This window comes from Haliaeetus leucocephalus, unplaced genomic scaffold, assembly GCF_000737465.1.
Source record: "Haliaeetus leucocephalus isolate CR32 unplaced genomic scaffold, Haliaeetus_leucocephalus-4.0 Scaffold264, whole genome shotgun sequence".
NCBI lineage: Eukaryota > Metazoa > Chordata > Aves > Accipitriformes > Accipitridae > Haliaeetus > Haliaeetus leucocephalus.
This window is the reverse complement of record NW_010972700.1, coordinates 41,673-54,656: the sequence shown is the minus strand read 5'-3', so window position 1 is coordinate 54,656 and position 12,984 is coordinate 41,673.

The window sequence follows — 12,984 nt, the reverse complement described above, 5'->3', positions numbered from 1 at the left end:
AGGGATCCATAACCCCAGTTTGGTTTCCTAAAGAGACGGTCAAAAGACCATTTGATCAGACCCAGCAATGTCTTCATGGGAATGCATTTCTGATAGGAGATGAGTCTATCTTCCAAGCAGCAAAAGTAAAATCAGATCTGGTGGCTGGAAACTAGTGTCTGACAAATTCAGATAAGAACCACATTGCTCAGTTCTGACAGAGGAAATAATGAACCTCAGAAACAGCTTTCCACGTGATCTGTGCCTTGTAAGTCTTCAAACCAAGACTATGTGACAGGATGGAGGACAGATATGCTGTGGCTAACATCTGTGGCTCAGGCAGTTCAGAGCTCTTGTGCAGGACCACTGGAGAAGTTTTCAAGTCAGAGCTATACAGGATGTCACTAGGATGATCCCAGCTGGTTTTGACAATTTGTCACCCATGCTTACCCACTGGTGCACAGGTAGGAGCCCATGAGCAAGAGCTGTGTTTAAATATGATAGCCTTCATACTCATACGTAAGTATTTGGAAATACGGAGATTGGCATGTACGTTAAACCAATGTCACCAAGTCTGACACAGGCACTGTAAAATTTCTAGCCTGTTGCTACGGGACAGACAAAAGAGGGCTTCATTGCTGTCTTCTGCACACCTAATTTAAATCAGAAACATTCAGAAAAGCTTAAGAAGGCAGAAGCATCTCTACCAAATCAGACAAACGGTCCCTCAAACCCAATACTCTGTCTCCAGCTGTGGCCAGTAATGAATGCAAAGGAGAAGATAAAAGAAGGTGGCAATATATACGTCACTATGTAATCTAGTGGCTTCCAGTGATTTGCACTCAAGGACATCCTGAGCAGGAGTTGATGTCTCTGTGTTTCATAGCACTTGGTAAATATTTTCTTCATTATGCAGTGGAGACACTTTCTGAACCCATAGAAACCTTTACTATCCACAGTACCCTTAGGCAAGGAGATCACACAACAAACCCATTCATACCTAATAAAGAAATAAATAGAAGTGTGACCTTTTGCTTATCTCAGAATACAGAAAAAAACCACCTCATTTTGCTTGCTGTCACCTGCAAGTTTCCTCGATACTTGCCTTGGAAGAGACACTAGCACTATACTGACAAAAGCAAAGCTTTCCTCCTTCTCTTGGTGCTCCAAAGCAGAGGATGCTGTGGTCATTCATTTTTTGGCCAATCGTAATCAACTACAAATGCTGGGTTCCAGGTTAGAACATTATTGCTTGAAAAACATTACAAGCTTTACATTATTCCTCACCTAGAGAGGTCAGGAAACTTTCTGCCTTTAAATATAGTTACAAAACAGTGTAATAAGTGACAGTGGGAGCTTGGTTTTTCTTTTAAGTCAGTGTTACTTCAGAGCAGCATTTCAAGAATTCAGATAGGACATGGTGGAGATTAGTAGAAGTTACTGGAAGTTGGGTTAGTAAAGTTCCTGTGGGCAGATAAAATAACCTCTACAATTACGGCATTCTCCCAGTAGTTTCAAGATAAAAAAATACACTTCACAGCCTTCCCCTAACAGACAGGGTCAGAACCTCTGCTGCTGAAAATTGACCTTCCTCCCATAAGTCACCATACACTTACTGCAACTGGTCGCAAGACCAGTTTTCCAGGTCCTCAGGAGAAGCTCAGGTGCTCTTGTGTGCCCTGTTTCAAGGAACCGTGTTTTCTTCCAGCAAACAGTCTTTTTCCACATTTGGTTTTTGAGGCACCACCATTCACAGTATCAACCTTGGGCTCCTCCAAGGGTTGGCAGCTAATCCCAGCAGTAAAATCCAGCTAAGCTCATTGAAACAACGGGGCTGAGGGCTTAACTGTGAAAAGAGATGGAAAGTTCTTAGCCTGCATGAAGTAACTAGCCAGGAGGAACATTTTAGAGAAGACCAGGTAGTTTGTTGCTTTAACATTTTAGCCAGCTGTGGCAAACCAGAAGGCACTGCCTCGTGCTCACTAATATTTTAACCTAGGATATTACATTTCATGGGTTACGCAAAGCAAGGCTATGGTGGAGAATTACTGCCTCAGAAAGGCTGGCAAGACACACCTAGGACAGAAACTGGGTGAGTAATGTTGGGATGGGGCAAGTGTGTCCAGCAGGCAGGGTCCACACCTGACATAGCAGAATCAGAGGGAGAACTGCAGATTCCTGTGGGGATCAAAACAGAGAGACGCTAATAATTTATTTGTAGCAAATAAGGTTTAATTAACAAGAAGGTAGCCAGGAGACCCCTGTTCCCTCAGAGCAAAGTCCAGCTGCAGAAGAAGCAAGGCCACCCCTTGGATTTGCTGTCAGTACCAGTAAGCACAGACTGGGACTGACCTGGCATTGCTTTTGTTCCAGTTTTGTTCCTGGAGGCAGCGAGCCTGCAGGCGTGTGAGTGGGCACCCTTTCCAACTCTTGGTCCCCACCCCCTATATGCAACTGCCTCCTTTAAGCTCCTTTGGAGGATGATGACGGTGGCTGGCAAGTATGTCCTGCTCTCTTGGGGATCCCCACATGCTTGTACTGGTTCTGCCTGCTGTTCATCCAAGGGTCACTGTGCCCTGCTGCCCCTCTGCACACAGTGCAGGGGGCTCAGCTCCTCACCATGCCAAACCCAAGGGGGATTTCCTTAACACAGAGATGTCCTTACTGAGGACACGGCTTTGTATGGTTAGACAGCAATGTCCGTGGTGTATTGTGAGAACTGGAGCTATAAATACAGAAAATAAGGGTGACTTTGGTATGTTTTCTCACTTAAATTTTTATTGGACTTTTAAAATCCAGAAATACCATAAAGCTCCTTTTATGACAATGGCATTCTTTAAGAGGCTGTAAAAAACAGAGCCCTAAAATCTCTGCCCTACCAGCCCATGCTTCTCAGGCTTTGGTGCAAAATCATTCTGAGTGAGGCTGTGCCAAAGGAAGACCCTCCTGACACAGCATCACTGTCCCATCCCGCTGCCCTTTGCCATCTTCCAGCCTTTATCCACTTTCTTATTGCCCTGTAAGTCCAGCTGAAAGTGGGGAAAGGAGAGCCAGAGTAGCTTTTGCCTTCCAAAATGCGCTGCCAGAACTGCCCAAAAGCACAACGGTTGGCTTGCAAAGCCACAGCTGGCATGTGGCAGCACGCTACATCCTCAAACAGAGCTTGCCATTACTGGCACTGAAACACAGGGAAGTTCCTCATCCATAGAAACATTTAGAGAGTTTTCAGAAGAGAAACCATGGGATTAGTAATACCCAACACGTGAATGCAGAGCATGGGAAGCCCTGCTGCCTCCCACAACCCACCCCACCATGCAGGAGGGGAGCAATACTGGAGTGTTTGGGGCCAGGAGCAATGCAGAGGGGTCCAGGATACTCATCCACAATGATGTGTGTGTATCTCAGGATAAATTCCCCCTACGTGGAGGCAGTGATTTCTTCTCTAGGAAATGCCAGCTGCTGGTACAGACTTGGAAAAAAAGTGATCTTATAACATGAGTTTCATCTTTTGGCAGCTGTCCCATAAATAAGAACTTTCTCTTACTGGAAGCAAAGACAGGGGGCTTTGGGGAAAATATAGTGTACCTTTAGCACTATCAAGTATTATCTGAGCTCTCCACAGCTGCAGAAAACGAGCTGTGGGGTCCTGTTTTGACCAGTGAAAGTCATAGCTATGACTTTGAATGACACAAGCACAGAGATACAAATAGCCTGGTTTTATTTATTTTTTGTAATCTATAAAAATAAGCATCTTCAAGACTGTGAGACTTTGCCAAAAGTTAAAAATACAACTGAAGAAGAAACAGCCACAGACTATTCCTAACCCCAAGTCAACATAAAAAAAAACCTAGCCACAGCAGAGTAAGTCTAACCAGTGTTTTCTACCCTACAAACTCACTTACCTCTCAGCTCACCTCCCAAAGAAAAGTTTCAAATGCAAAAGAAATTAATAATTCATTGTCATGCACTAAATGTCACTTAGCCCTTTGGTTCTCTGTCAGGTTCTTTTTGCCATGCATACCCCACTGTCCTGACCTAAAAAACATGCCTTCTGTCTCAAATAAGCTATGAATGCATTTGTGGCTATATCACCCTGGTTCTTCTGCTGAAAGAGATGCTGTGTCCAGGAATCTGCAAGGCACCAGGAAAGAGAATTATTAAGTGATTTTCAGCCTGTGGTCTATAGACCCCAGGGACTCCATGAACTATTTCTAAAGGGGCCAGGAAAAACAACCAAGACAAGCAGGAACTCACACTCCATTAGAAAAAATTTTGAAACATATTGGAAAAAGATAAAAGACATCATCCAAAATGGGAGGCTGTCTAGAAGAGTCCATGAACCCACCTAAAGAGCAGGAACCTGCTTCATACATACCACATTCTGGATTATAAGTGTTTCAACTAGTTGAAGCATGAAACTATGGTGATATTATATAGCTTCTCAGCAGCATTTTGCAGCCCATGCAGAATTCTTGCTGCTGCACCAATTTCCTCAGCAGCATCCATGCCAGATAGCTTAAAGCTAGTGCAGTGGTTTCATCACCTTTCTAGTGCTACTTTATCTGAGCTGTTGTTATTTCACTGTCAAGAGGCTCTGCTTTCATCTTAAAAGTAGGAACATTATTGAACTGTTTGTTTTCTGCATTATAGATCTGCTTTGCTGATTTACCCAACCAGTCACAGATCTTCTTGACTCATTAAGCATCACCAGATCTACTCCATGTTATCCTAGTCTCGATACAGCTATCTTGCAACAGACAGACAAAAATAACCTCTGCTGGGTTAATATTTGTCATGTTGTCTGTTATATCATGGGTCTATTTGGTGCAGAAACAGGCAACAGAGCATACCTGCGTTGTACAACAGAGCCTGATGCAAAGGTTGCAGAGTTAATGCCCACAAAAATAGCTCTGAATTGGGAAACAGCCTAACACCTCAGCACAGCAGCCTGGCCAGCTAATTTTCCCTGCAGAGAAATGGAGTCACTAGTGAAACTGCTGTACTGTTCTCTAGATCCAGACTGCTATCTCAGCACAGCACTGCTCAGCTACTCCCGCTCTAACTGGAGCTAGCGCCAGGACATCTGAGCTCTGAAGTACAGCCATGCCACCTATGTGCTAGTCCAAAAATCACTGGAGGGATGCTGAGTATTTCACACAAAGCACACCACCTTTAGACAGCATGTTTACATAAAGATATAAATCAGCAAATAACAAAATATTTTCCATGCTCTTGTGCAGCAGCATAAAACAGTGCAGGTTAAGGGTGGTACATTAGAAATGTACCAGGTACAAAAAGCCATAGCAAAATAATCTATTTGCCATTCCACCAGGGAACCACTTGGTGTCATTCCCAGTTTGAGTTAGGCAGGAAAGCAGGCTGCAAACCACTGGGTTAACTTCAGAGGGGTTTGGCTTTAGGCTGTCACTGATGCTGTGGAAATGTAAATTCAAGTTCATGCTCCTTAACAGGGTACTCAATCAGGATAGCTGTTCTCTTGATGCGATGCTGTAGGGTTGGAGCTTGCCATCAGCAAGTATATACTGTCTGCCCACCTTCCCTTTTGTAAAACAGGTCTCTCAACTTTTCCCTCCCCAGATCATCTTCCCCATCAGCTTTTCTCACTGTCTCTCCTATTTCTGTGCCATTTTGGAAAGTTGGTCACTGTTCCTCCCAGCACTGCTGTCACATTGTTGCTTATGATCAGCCTGTATTTTACAATTTGGGGATGTATCCTCTGAGCTAAAGAACTTCTGGCTGGACTGCATCTTACAGAGGTCTTCCTAAGTCACAAGGCTCTTCAGAGCCTGATTATCCCAGTGGGTCCATGTCCTGGACTAAGTATTAAATCAGAGGCAATCTGTAGTGCAAGTCACAAATTCACTGACTCTGTACTGACACTGAGATGCATCAGCCCTGCTACTACTGGTTTCCCACAGGGCCATTATCAACCCTGATGGCAATGCTTTCTTTAACTGCTTCTCCACTCTCTTACTATAGCCAGTCTCTCTGGAGTTTATAGCTAAGGAAAAATTAATTATTATTTTATTTTAAAAAATCAGAAAAAGTAATTGAGTTGGTTCCTGTAAATAAACCCCATGTTTACAAAACAGCCACACAGCCAGCGATGCCCAGTCAAGAGCAAGGAGGGTAGAGGAGGGGTTAGACATGTCAACCTCAGACTCACTGCCACATCCCCACCTTGTTTGTGAACGTTCATGTATTTAGATTCAAAGATCATGTCTCTGATTTAGAAAGATTTTGAGCCAGACCTCTGCAGGCTGGAGGAACCACCGTGGGCTTGCCCTGCATCTTTCCCAGCGTTCACTCTTGGCAGCTATCAGAAACACAACGGCAGGTGGGTGAACCCTGGGGCTGGCCCTGTGCAGCTTGTCTTATGCCCTAAGCTATTTGAAAAGCTGAGGGAGGAATTTCTCTTATTTCCACTGCCCCTGCAGTTAGAAAGACACTAGTGAAAAATGCTCAGTTAAAAAACAGTGAAATCAGTGAAAAAAACAGTGAAACCAGCAAAAAAACAGGCAAACTGGGTAGAAGGCAGTGTAGGCACAAGCACAGCACTGGGAACAGCAGCAGCAGAGATTAGCCAAAGGGAAGAGCAGGACAGGGCAGGGAGGGAAGATGTGGTGGAGGAGAAAAGGGAGAAAGGTTATTATCATGGCTGCCAAGGGCAATCTGGTCAATAAAACCACTGGGGTTGTAGGACAGTTTCATCTAACCAAACACAGGCATCGTACCCTAGTCTCAGCTACATCGATTAATCCTCCACAGACAAGGGAAAAAACTTAAGGTGCCTAGCTCAGATGCAGAGATTTGCATGTGATTAGAGGTGAGTGCCATACTCAGACTCCAAAAATAAAGTAGTCCAGAACACAGTGAGGACCAATCCTGGCACGACCGTGACAGCAACAGTCACACCGACATGTAGCTGGGGAATGTGGATAAAAATAAAACCTGCAGGAACAAACCAAATTCTCAAAGCACTACAACAACTGTTAGTTAAATAGAACAATTTTGACTGGCATTTCCAAAACATCCAAAACTCCTTAGCAGGGTTCAAAGCTTTGCTGTGCAAAGCACTGTACAACCATATAATAAAAAGACACTCCCTATCCCCAGAGAACATGTGCTGGAGCAGTAAGATCCATGCATGGTCACCACCCATTTTCTCTGACTTTTTTTTTTCCCCAACCATTTCCAGGAGGGCCTTACCATTTCCCATTTCTCTCAAGAGGTTGTGCTGGAATGCAGTAACATGATTTTGGGAAGCACTTGTGTTAAAACAAGTTTGCCTCAAAACAGGGCATATATCGTTGCTTGCAAACTTTCTGACACTGCAAGGCCAAGTTTGTAGCATGACATTTCAGGTTTCCTTTTGGGTGATCTCAGGTTGTTTCAACATGTCTCAAGAGCTTCAGCCAAGGCTTTAAAACAGAATGAGGTAACAAAGAAAAATATTAGAAATATTCCCCAAGTATGTGGGAGAACTTTTTTTATATATATAAGAACCAGAGCGTTTGGGGAAAAATGGGAAAGAAACATACCCCATCTAATGAAAAAAATTACAGAACTCCTTTTTCACTCAGTATACACAGGAAGGAACTTAAACATTACAGCAGGCTCAGAGCAATTTGTTAATGAAGGCAGAAAAAATTTAAAGAATGTGTTTACTTTTTCTGTACTCCAGGTTTGAGTTCAGGTGTGTGTTGAGTATCCATCTCCATATATCTTCAAGAGCTCTTTATTCAGTCTTTAAAACAAGGTCATTTGGCTTTTTAATCCAAATAGAAGCGTCAGAGTACACAAGGGTTTATTTGCAGTTGCACATGAAATCTTCAAAGAAAGCCCAGGAGGCTTATTAAAGTTGGAGCTGGGAAAAGGAAAAAAAAAAAGAAACCCAAGCATGGACACAAGAATCAGTATTGGCAGCTAGGGATGTGATGCTTATGAGATGGCCTGAGAGAAGAAAATATCTGCAAAGAAGAGAAAAGAACAAAGCGGAAATAACTGGATTTAAAGGAGTTTTCTTGACTAAGAGCTTCTCAAATACCTGTAAAAATTCATAGAGATTTACTAAATCCCTCAAGTGGGCCGCTTGTATAAGTATGCAGAGAGTATATTATTTGTATTTAGCTAAAAGTAGCTGGAATATATATTCTTAAACAGTTTGCTTTCTGTAAAATGGAGGATGCACCTTTGAGAATTGTGAAATCAAAGGAAAACATGGAAATTAAGCCAGAAATAGAAAAATAATCAACGATTGTATCAGAGAGAAACAAACTAGACCATTACCTTCAGTGCTGCATTTTATCACCCCATAAGCTATATTACAGCCAAAGGAAAACAACAATGAAGGGAATCAGGTCAAGTCAGGACATGATTTATTTTGAAACTCCTCTGTAGCATGTTTAACATAAGCATATTTCACTGTACTGCTAAGAATAGTCCTATAGAAATGGAGAGAAATTTAAAGCATGTGTGCATGTTCGCAGCACTGGGTGAAAGGGACCTAATATAAACCACGAGTTCATTCTGTGCATCATTAAGTGACAGTTTTTCACTCCTTCCTTGCCTCCAGGGACGGAGTCTTGCTGAGCAGTGAAGAGGTGTTTAAATCATTAGCACTGAGGAGAAAAACTTGCACAAGAGTAAAGACGGACTCCATGGAGGAAACAGCAGTTCAGACTGTTGGTTATGGCTCTCAGTAAGCAAATGGCAATGAATCTTGAGTCCGTACTAGTACTGACATCCTTTTTTTTTTGCTTTAAAAGGTTTAAACTGCATGCTGCAAAGTGCCTGAGCATTCTCATCTGAGCACCGCACCCAAATGAACCTGTTGCTATTCACAGCACAACTAGCATTTATACTTAGAAATGCAGCAAGAAATGCAGGGCTTATCTTCATTGCAGAGTTAAATTAACCTTATAATGTAGTAAATTGAATATTGCCTTTATATTAAGTCCTGCTGACACACAAAAACTTCACTCAAGTATGATGTAGAGCCGACAGAGGGTAGAAATAGGTTAGTGCTGCCAGTCCTCACACACCTTTCCATAATTCCCATGCATCAAATTCTCCCAGAATTCACAGTGAAACAGTTTACAGAACAACCTCCTATATCTTTTCTGGTAATTGTAACCCAGACCAATATGACCCCTGTCTGCCCCAGAGGTCTGTCAGAGGCTCCCCTTTCTCTCATAGCAGGAGCAGCAGACTTAAGAGCATATTTCTTTGCCCAGAACTGTGGCTTCATGCGCATTAATAGGGCTTTGCACGCTGCCAGATTGCTCAGCAGCACAAATTTAATCTTGATCACGTGTGGGCATATGACTGCATTTCTGTCAAATCAGAGAGAGCACATGATGGAGTTTTCACTCTCTTTTTCTATTAACATGAACTTTACAGCAGCCTGGGAAGGGTGGATGACGCCTGATCTCTCACAAAGCCAGGCAGTATGAAGTTAACCCGCTACATCACTCCAAACCCATCCGAGCTGGCAGGAGTACGTAGGAGGTCAGCACTCTGCAACCTGGGGCTGTGCCATTCTGGATGCCATTAGGAGAGCCCAAAAAGCAGACAGACTGCATGAGCCAGCCAAGGCCTCACGGCAGCACACAAGCCCAGATGCTAGCTTACACTGGCAATTTGAAAATGGATTTGCACTTGGGCATCCTTGGCCAAGTCACACGCTGCCAGCCTACGGGGCCAACAAGAGAGACGCTATGGTGTTATCCCCCATTGCTCTACCTCACACGAGATTACCTCCAAGTGAAATAACTCAGGAAAATAAATCTAAAATAACTCTGCTTGAATACTGCAAATGCTTCACTGTATGGCCTAAGGCACACAGGCGGTATTGGCCTCCCTGGCTCAAGAAGCAAAGCTCAGAGCCATCTCCTGGTCCTCCCCTACAGACTGCTACCACCTCGTGGCCATTCTCTTCCCTACGTTGACAACAGCCCCCGAATCCTTTAAAAGTTAATTCTGTTTTCCCCCATTAGCTGTTCCACTGGAGATAAATGATTTTTAGGGAAAGAAGTAGCAAACCCAAAGCACTGTGGGAGAACTGTGTCACTGTAGAAAAAGTAACGCTGAAGAAAAACGTGTCAAAAACCTTTTTCGTCAAGTTCGCACAAGGATCGCAATATAGCACCTATCGCTCCGTTTTGCAAATGCAAATGAAATTCTTTCACGGAAAGATAGCACAGATCCTTCAAAAACAAATGAATAATTTGTGAAGAAACGACTTCTCTAATATCAAACAAAGCACTCATCCTGAAATCCTGCCATCCTTGATTCATTCAGGAACAAGAGAAACAGTTTGTAATATAAAGCTTAAATAAAACGTTTTAAATCAAGCTGCTACCAACACGGAAGCTTTTTCCCAAGAAAGAATATAGCAATTTCTCACCAGAGGTACCCAAAGGTTCCTGGAGACCCCAGACTAAAGTTTAGGCTGTGAACTTCCCCCTGCCAGCTCAGCAGCTCACTTTCGAGCTCCCATAAAGGACAATGCTGCCCAGTGGGCAGGATGGATTTATGACAGTTTTCCACTCGCAGTTCTGCCACTCCATCCTGTGGGCAAAGTCACTCCTGCCTTCTGTCCCTGCCCTCCCTGCCTCTCCTGTTCACCTCTCTAAAGGAAGGGTGGACTCCTAGCAAAACACAGCACCTAAGGCAAAAAGAATCTAATTGAGATGATGATTTTTAAGTACCGTGATGGTAGAAATCCAAGTGAATAATTGAAATAAGAGCATATGATTGATTTTATTTGTTTTGTGATTAGATTACAGAGATTATTGTTTATGCAAGGGGAGCAAATCTGATTGTTCAACTAGCATTTGAGGAAGCCAAAAAAGCAATTCTGGAAATACCAGGATACTTTAACATTACTTTTCAGCCTACAAAACTGAATAAGTTTTAAGGTCTGTTTCAGGAGTTTTCCCACTATTTGCTCATATTACAAAGGTTTTCTTGCGACACACAGTAGTACTCTAAATATGGTTACATTAAATGCTCAGTTTTCACTCATCATAAATAAGGAAACACTATGGTTCAAATCTCTTTTCTCAGAGACTTAATTTCTTTCAAACATTTTAATAGCATGGGACAGACATTCCATACCTGCATGCATCTCAGGACCATCTTCACTATAGAGAGAAACATATGCATTGCTTTCCAGTGCTGAAGTTGCAGGGTCTGCCTGTTGAAGGGGTTGTATAATCATATGTGGAATGAGATTATTGCAGGGAGGAACTAACTTTCCTGCATGGGTTAAGAAGCAGCGATCCCCCATTTCATGTACAAATTGATACAACCCGTAGCACATATTGCTGATATAGAGGTCACAGCATTTGTCTTATGGCAGCAAGCAGCAAAACTCCCATAAGCGTTTAGTCCTGGAGACTATTTGTGGAGCTATTAGGTGTTCCGTGATTATACAGGTCAAAAATGCACAGTAGCACGTCACTACTGTAAGAGGCAGGTTCAAATACTCTCTGCTGCTCAGTAGAAGAGTATGCTTACCACCCACAGTCCTTTCGTGACCGCCTGTCACCTCTGTGACTTGCTTTGGGCAAGGTTCAGGGCACTGGGCAGTCATGCCTGCCCGTAATTCGCAGAAATCCTGGGCATAGGTATTCACACTCAACCAACTTGGACTTCTATTTTAGCCAAGGAACTCTCCACCGGTCCCTCTACAACTGATGGAAGAAAAGCAGGTCTTCCAGAGAGCAAACCCAAGCAGAACCAAAATGTAGTGCTCTGAATTGTTCTTTGGGAGAACCTACCTTCGGGGACAACAGAGGAAGCTGAGGGAGTCCTGCTAGTTTGCTTAGGTGACTGCGACTTCCAACATCACAGTTATTTCTGAACTCCTGTCTATGTCCCACTTTCTGTTGGGTCTTCGTTCCTCTCTTTAGCCACTGACCTTGTCCTAGGAAAGCAACGCATAGGTCTGCTTTTCTTCACTCTGCCTTCCTTTATTTTCTGATCCCCTCAGCCAGGGATGTTGAACCACTGGCACCATTGCCAGGCTGGTCATCAGGAGCTGGGGCTGGTACCAGGAGGCGAGCTTCAGGACTCCAAAATTAATTTGGCACTGGTCAGCAAAGAAGTTAACCCTTCCCTGGGTGGTCTCTGCCCAGGCTCTGGACTCCGGGCACTTCTCTGGGCCTTGTGCAGAGGCATTGCTCTAGAAGCTAGCTCGTTTGGGAGTCAGCCATCCAGGCACTAGAAAGGGTGAAGAACTATGACAAGGAAGCCCCAGGCCAACTCCCCCCAGTTTATATACTGGGCATGACATTACATGGTATGGAATACCCTTTTGGCCACTTTGGGTCAGCTACCCTGGCTGTGTCCCCTCCCAAATTCTCGTGCCCCTCCAGCCACCTTGCTGGCTGGGCATCAGACGCTGAAAAATCCTTGACTTGTTCTAAACACTGGAACGCTGATGAAAACATCAGTACGTTATTGACATTCTTCTCATACTGAATCCAAGACATAACACTGTACCAGCTACTAGGAAGAAAATTAACTCTATCCCAGCCAAAACCAGGACAGGTAATGGCCAGAATGTAACAAGAAACTGGAAGAAGGATGACTGAGCAGAACATCTTCTGCCCACGAAAGGGCCCAGAAAACCCTACAGAAGGCAGCTACGATACCGCCGAGTAAGAACTGGGAAATGTCTCCTCCGGTGTCTCTGGCACCAAGCGCCCAGTCCCCCGTGTGTCTGCGGGGCGATGGCCCAGGTACAGCCCACCAGAGCCTCCTCGGAGAGCTGAAGACCACCCTTCCTCCACAGGAGAAGGGGTTGCCTGGTTGATGGAAACCCAGGGCGTTCGTCGACGTGGCATTTACTTTACTGCGGCGCTTTGTGCTGCTTGCCTTCCCTCACTTAAAGCTCCAAGGCTTTACAGGGGACAGCGGGAAAACCTCCGCTCCCCCCCTACCAGCGTCACGACCCAGACTGGACAGACCAGGGAG